The sequence below is a fragment of the Protopterus annectens genome, chromosome 3.part1 (assembly GCF_019279795.1).
Source record: "Protopterus annectens isolate FY-2018-M chromosome 3.part1, PAN1.0, whole genome shotgun sequence".
NCBI lineage: Eukaryota > Metazoa > Chordata > Ceratodontiformes > Protopteridae > Protopterus > Protopterus annectens.
This window is the reverse complement of record NC_056732.1, coordinates 1915032690-1915040311: the sequence shown is the minus strand read 5'-3', so window position 1 is coordinate 1915040311 and position 7622 is coordinate 1915032690.

The window sequence follows — 7622 nt, the reverse complement described above, 5'->3', positions numbered from 1 at the left end:
GATCAAAAGTATTTCTATATATTAATAAAGAAAAGAAAAGAGAGTAGAAAGTAAAAGGCGTAAGGCAGAAATAAAAAAATGTAAGAGAAAGCTATAAGAAGTATATACAATAGAATATTACTTACTGCTTATATTAATAGAGTTAAAAATAAAACATATTATTTACTATTATTTAGTTCTAATTATTATTAGTTAAAGCATGACAGATTATTTACAAACAAGCATAAGCAGTGTAATCAAGAAAGTATAATTAGGTAGTGTCATTCCTGTATCTGTGATGTGTCAGTGTGATATCTAGGTCAAAGGTGAGACTAGCTGCTTTCAGCTTCTCTGTGAGAATTCTGAGAGTTGAAGCTTTTGAAGTAGCTCATGGACACTGTGCATGAGACAGCCCACATCCCAGATTGTCTATCTTAACATTTTGGCGGGAAACTTATTACAAACTAGTGACAAACATTCATTTAGCAGTGTAAATGCATCTAAACATGACAAAACCTTCACAATGCATTCTACAGGTTATTACAGACTCTATGTAAGTGAAATCAAGCCCAAAATTATTAATAAGTAACAAAACTCAACATTTTTGTCCCAACTCAACTCCTATGCAAATCTTATTATTTACTGTGTCTATATGATCAAAAGCATTTCTATATATTAATAAAGAAAAGAAAAGAAAAGAGAGTAGAAAGTAAAAGGGTGTAAGGCAGAAATAAAAAAAATGTAAGAGAAAGCTATAAGAAGTATATACAATAGAATGTTACTTACTGTTTATATTAATAGAGTTAAAAATAAAACATATTATTTACTATTATTTAGTTCTAATTATTATTAGTTAAAGCATGACAGATTATTTACAAACAAGCATAAGCAGTATAATCAAGAAAGTATAATTAGGAATAGCATTTGAAGAACATATAAACTTTTAAAGGAAAAAAAATGTTTAAAAATTACTGACCTTATTTTTCCTCTTCAGAAAGAGAAACAATTTAAATCACAGCTTGCCATTAAATCTCCAGATATTTTGACTAGTTATGAAACAAAACATTTCTTTGCACACAGAGAATAACTTTGATTAAATCTTTTTCAAAATATTTGTTGCTTCTTGGAAATGCAGGAACTATATTTAAAAGATTAATAATAAAATAAAATGATGAGAGAGAAAAAAAACATAGTACAAATCATTTGTTTTTTAGTCTCTTCTTCTTCTCTGAAGTCTTCCACGAAGTTTCAGTTGCCAGTCTCTTTAACGAAGGACTAGCCTATTCCATTTCTTCTATTTTTTCCAAAATTTTATTTTGTTTTTGATAAACAGTAAAGCAGAGTCTAAGTCATTGAAAATTTTAGGACCATCAGGAAGGAAGATTTTAAGCTTGGCAGGAAACAGAAGGTATGTTTTAAACTGTGCTTTTTTAAGCTCCCTTATTAGTGGCAGAAAAACTTTTCTTTTAGCTAATACCATGGAAGAATAGTCATTGTCAAAATGCACAGTTGTTTCATTAATCTTAACAGGAGCTTTCGCCCAAGCAGATTTAAGAACCATCTCTTTATCAAAAGATGATAGAAATCTAACTATAACTGATCTAGGATAGTTTTTGTTAGAGTTAGTATTAGCTATAGATCTATGTGCTCTTTCGATACCAAGAGAGAATGCTTCTGGTAAATCTAAAGTTTTAGGGAGCCATGTTGTTAAAAAAGAAGTAATATTGTTACCTTCAATATTTTCTGGCAGTCCAAAAATCCTAATGTTATTGCGCCTAGATCTATTTTCCAGGTCATCCAGCTTTGTTTGTAAATGTGTATTTTGTTTCAGCAGAAACTCAATGTTGATTTCCTCTTCTTGTATTCTATTTTCCATGTCATTCACAGCTTCTTCTATGCCTGTCATCTGGATCTTCTGTTGTTGCAGGTCCATATGTAACAAGTCTATTTGTTTTGTAGTTTTTCTATGAAAGTGTCTATTTTAGTATCCATTTTATCCATCTTAGCAGTAAGTTGCTGGACTATAATTATCAGAGACTGAAGTTCTTTCTTGATGCTGGAGTCTTGAGAATTTGTCTTACTGGAACTCATTTCAGACTGATAAACTGACAGGAAAATTTCCAAAGTAATTTCTGACAGGAATATTATTAAGATTTCCTTTCTTTTTTAGATATAGTTCAAGAACTATATAAAACAAACATATGTAGAAAGAAAATTACTTCAAAAATTAATTTTTTAAGTAATTAATTCCTGTCAATGTAATGAAATTGGTGGAGCTGAAGAAATCTGCTGCTATCCTGTGTTCATCCTTGGCCACTAATCTGTATATCTTTTAAGTGTTTCTGCCTGTGCTGATATTACTTGCAATAGTGCATGACAGGTCCTGTTTTGTTTTGATACTCTGCATTGCTTTAAAGTCAATCCTTCTAAACAATTTTTGCTTATCTGTTCCCTGTTCTATATTCTTTTAATAGTGATACTTCTTGTCTTAATTGCTTTACAGTTTTCTCTGTTCGATGCTTCCATGTTGGCATTTTATTTCTTCCATCCCAAGTCTTAACCTGTTATTAATTTAGCTGCACAGTAATATAACCTATTTATTTCTGTTATATCACAAGAACTTCTCTTAGCAGCCTTAATTACTGTGCTTTTCTGTTTTACCAAACTTCTAACATTCTGGATCTTATTTATTTTCTGAAATCTATTTCTTGCATCAGTCTTAATATGTCTATACATCTCTTTTAAATCAAGCAATTCTATTCTTAGATTATTTTTTCTAGACTGAGAACTCCTTCTTTGCTCTCCATTTCCTGTTGTATTCTGCAGAATGTTCCAGAACATCTTCATGTGACATATCCTGTTCAGATACACACTTTTTCATCTACTGCTCCTTCATATAGGAACTCATTGGCCCATCACTTTGCAACATTACCTGTGTCAGAGGTGTCACTGTTTCCTGTTCTCTCCCTTGCTGTGCAACTTCAGCTGAACTTTTATACTGTTTCCTATAGAAGGGTTCTTAGCATCACCATGTGGCAAGTATTCAGATGCCTCCCTCTCCACCTCTTTCTCTTAATCTTATTCCATCATACTGTGATATTACCTGTGTTGGATTTTCTACACTAAATCCATCACTTTGCAGATAATTCATGGCTTCAGTTTCTATTTGTTTAACGTCTACCTTACTAATATCCTTTACTACTTTCTCATTTTCATTTTCTTATTTTTTTGTCCATGTCTGGGTGCCTTGCCTATATTTCTTTGCAAATATCTTTGAGGTTGCTATTTTGCTGGATTAGTTTGACTTTATCTTCTGCAAAAAATATTGCACCATATCAGATCTCTTTTTCTTTCCCATGTCCTGGTTTCTTTTTATATTTTTCAGAAATCTTTGGGTTTTGTTCTTTATATTTTTTCATTTCCTCTGTCACTTCTTTTTACAGGCAGCTCAATGTTTCTGCATTTTTTAATTTCACCAAATCTTTTGGGTTTCTAATACCATGATGGGAATGGACCCCATTCCTAAGTCAAAGTATGATTAAAGTTAATGAAATTAGTATTGTTTCAATGTCTGATGTTAGCCAGAAGTGCTCTTCAAAGCACCCGCAATGTGCCCAGTAATGATTCCTTCTGCAATTCACACGGAGTTACATGTATTAGTAACATATCTACATATGAGTGTAGATTCTTTTTATAAGACTTGTTGCTCCTACTACTATTGAAATTGTCTGGGTATCTTTCCTCAACATTGCTCTCATTTCTGCCTGCAAATCCTGTTATTTTATGACTTTGTGTCTCTCTGTATACAAGACACTGTAGTCACTAGGTCTGGCAATTTCAGTGATCAGTTGCAGACAAGTATATCCAGTTTTCTAGCATCTTGCTTTTGAACTGTTGGTAATGGATGATTCCATGTGATGTAAACTTCATAATTTTCTATGATGCTTTGTGATTCATGTTTCTAGTGTTTTTCAGCCACTTCAATGCCATAATGTTTGTGCAATCCCCAGTGCAACAGTCCTGCCACATTATTATGCCTACAGTATACAGTCATTCTGCCATTAGTAATATTACAACCAACAATGAGGTGTGCAACTGTTTCCAATTCTGTTTTACAAACCTGCATTTGTCTGTTTCTACCACATGTTCAATGGACTTTGTAAACCAAAGTGTACGTAGCCCACTATCTTGTGCCACCAATATTAACCTTTCATATTTTGGTTTGAATTTGCCTCTCCTTAACCATTCCTGCATTTGCTCCTGATCAACATGAGGCTCTTCCAGAGGTTTTCTATACTTGCAACTATATTTATGTTTTTTCCATATTTCTTGCCTTCTCATCTGGTCCTTCACCTTATATTCTTTCTTTTGTTTTTTGGCACATTCAGTTGCTGTCTGATTTTTATCTACTTCTGGTTTGATTTTCATTCTTGCTTGATGCTGATATGCTTCTGCTAGCCTAAGCAGGGAAGTCATCTTAGATTTGTTCTCCTCATGTTTCAAAACGTTCACTACATTTTGATCTTATGAGGTCAGCAGAGTCTCATGATTGCAGATCTATACACATAATCAATTTCAAGGAGGCCCATCCCTCCATCAGAACCGGGAATATATAATCTTGGTATGCACTGATTTTTATAAATCATTTGGTGAGCATGAAGCATCCTTATTGTATTCCCTATCTCATCTATCCAATCCATTCTGGGGTTAGTCTATCACTCCAAAACTGTAAGTTAGGCCAGGAAGAGCAAATTGCTTTATAGCTTGGATTTTGTTCCTGGATGTCAACATTGTTTTCAAGATTAAGTTAAGTCTTCTAAAGTATTCCTTACTAAGTTTTATTCACATTTATTCATGTTTTATTGTTGATCCTTCATCATTTCCCAAATATCTATACACTCGCTCTTGCTCAAGTTCTTTTATATTACATTCTTGTCCCAAACTTGGTGTTTTCTTGGTGCTGCAGTTTTCCTGCTTTAAAGGTAGCTTTTGGACATTTATCAAGACCAAATGACATTCGGGTCTATTTCATGTCAGTGAAATGGCATTACAGCGAATGCAGTTTTGCTCACACATATAGACCAAAATTGAGAAAGAGCGAAAGCTCAGGTCAGTGATTTCTTTCTCAGGGAAAGAAATCACTTGGCCTGAGCCATGACATTATGCTTTACCCAACTGTAATGCAATCTCGGAGTTGGTATATTTAGTTAGGGGGGGTGTGGCAGGCACAGCCCCCCACATTGCAGGGTGTGGGAGTGAAGCCCCCCACTTTGTAATGTTTTAAGTGGTATGTTGTATTTTGTTGGTTCGCCGATTTTTTTCCCATGGGAAAAAAAATCGGTGAACTGGGGTTTCACTTATATAAGATTTCGATCTGTATGTATCGGTGAAATGGCATTCACTGTAATGTCATTTCACTGACATAATATAGACCCTGACATTCTTATATCATCTGAAGAAGTTTTGACAACTTGCAGTTGTGCTTTCAGTTCCTCATCTGATGAGCTATAGAGTTTTAAATCATCGACAAAGAGAAGATAAGAAGTCTTCAGACTTTGTTGTTTTCAAGGAGCCAAATTATATCCATGGCCTAAGCTGTTAAGCAGACAGCTTAATGGGTTAAGGGCAAGGCAGAATAACAGCATTGATAGAGAGACACCCTGGAATATCCCCCTTTGAATTTTTATCCCTGGGATAATCATTTGTCCTTTATTATGGCTTAATTGCAAAGTCGTCTGCCATTGTTTCATGGTCACTGTAATATAGTCAATCAGTGTATGGCATGGGTTCCCAAAGTGTGCGCCGCAGCACCCTGAGGAGCCATGGTTTCCTCACAAGGTGCTGTGCTTAGCCACGAAATAAACCATTCCAGTGCCACATTTGCATGAGGAACTTCAGCAGGAGTGACCACCTTGCCATGCGCATCCTGCAGCAGAAAGAGAGGAAAAAGCTCTGTCATCTCAGCCACTGCCTCATCAAGATCTGCAGCCTCAGCTGAGCACCCAATGGAAGATGGGGGCAGAGCAATGTGACACAATCATGGACATACTATAATTAATGAGAATAAAGGAAAACTGGCCGCTATTTACTTTTTAATGGTGCACACCTTGGAAAGAATAGTAGGAGTTCTGTAAAACATCATTTAGGCTGTGATTTTATTGCTAGGAGACCACCTCTTTTGATGGACGAGGTGCTTCCTTTAATAAGCATTGGAAACTGAAAGTTCATTTCTGTAAACACACAGGGGAGGTGAGTCAGCTAATAAAGTTTCAAATAAGTAGCAGGAGCAACTAGTTTCATAAAGAGTTTACAGTCATGTCTGGATATGTTACCTATACAAACAGAGTCATTTCTAGGCACATTGCGGGTGTTGCGAAGAGCACTTTTGTCCAACATTAAAGATAAAATAATACTAATTTCATGATATTTAAATCATACTTCGAATTAGGAATGGGTACGTTCCCATCAGGTATTAGAAGCCCAAAAGACTTTGAGAAATTAAACCTAGAGGTAAGTCAGTCACTCAGGAAGCTGCAGTGCTCCAGCAATTTGTACCTTGTAAGACTTCAAATTCGTTTTTGCAGTGTTCAATATTTTGCTCAATATGATCACCATTGCAGTGGCCTAAGGCTTAGGCCCATAACTAAATGTGTTTATGTTAATGTTACTGAACACTGAATAGCTCTGTAACCTAGGGCTTATAGCACCATTACCGTATTGATTTAGATCTCTTAGCAGCAGTGAGTATTTGTAAACTGCACCATGTGCAATACTGTGCTGTCGGTTATTAACACACACACACACAATGATTTGCCTCCAAAGTGACATTTTGCTGCTGGATAGATTAGTTTCTGTAAAGGGAGTATTCTAGAAAAAGGGACATTTTTATGATTATCTTTCAAGGAAAGTAAAATTTAGAATGATTAGCTGAAGTTTTTTTAGGGGTCTGCAGTAAGGCATGTACTAGTAACAGGAAAAAACTTGCTGTTTAGGGCTGGAGAAAGTGGTAGTGGCTTAAGTCCTAATCGTGAAAGTTGTTAATCATGAAAGCTGTTTTTATGCTACTAGGAGGGTCTTTATTTAATGTTCATGGCTGAACATTTAAGAAGACATTGATAAAGAGCAGGTTATTACGTCCAGTGCAGTTAATGACGAGGCACCAAAGCGATGCAGTTGGGACAAACAGGAGAAGGCAATATGATTTATTCCTTTTAGACTGTCTTAAATACAGTTCGGTATCACATGATCTTAGTGCTGAATTAGTTTTCAGAGATTGTATCAACTGAATATTGTTGTGATATTAAGTCAAGTGAAGTTTTTGAAGCATTTCTTCTCCTGCCTTTGTATGTTTAAAAATGGATCATTTTTTAAACAGTAATAATGGTTGTGAGAGTGAAAATAAAGAGGGCACATCATCAACCAGTGGTAACAGTGTGAAAAAGCGCAAATATAGAAAATATGATGACAGTTATTTGGACTTTGGTTTTATGTCAACAGAAGGCAGTGGTGAAGAGAGGCCAGTGTGTACTGTGTATGAAAGTTTTGGCACCAGAGTGCATGCTACCATGTAAGTTGAAATGACATTTAGAAACCATTCATCCCAGTATGGTTAGTAAATCCCATGACTTCTTTACCAGGAAGTT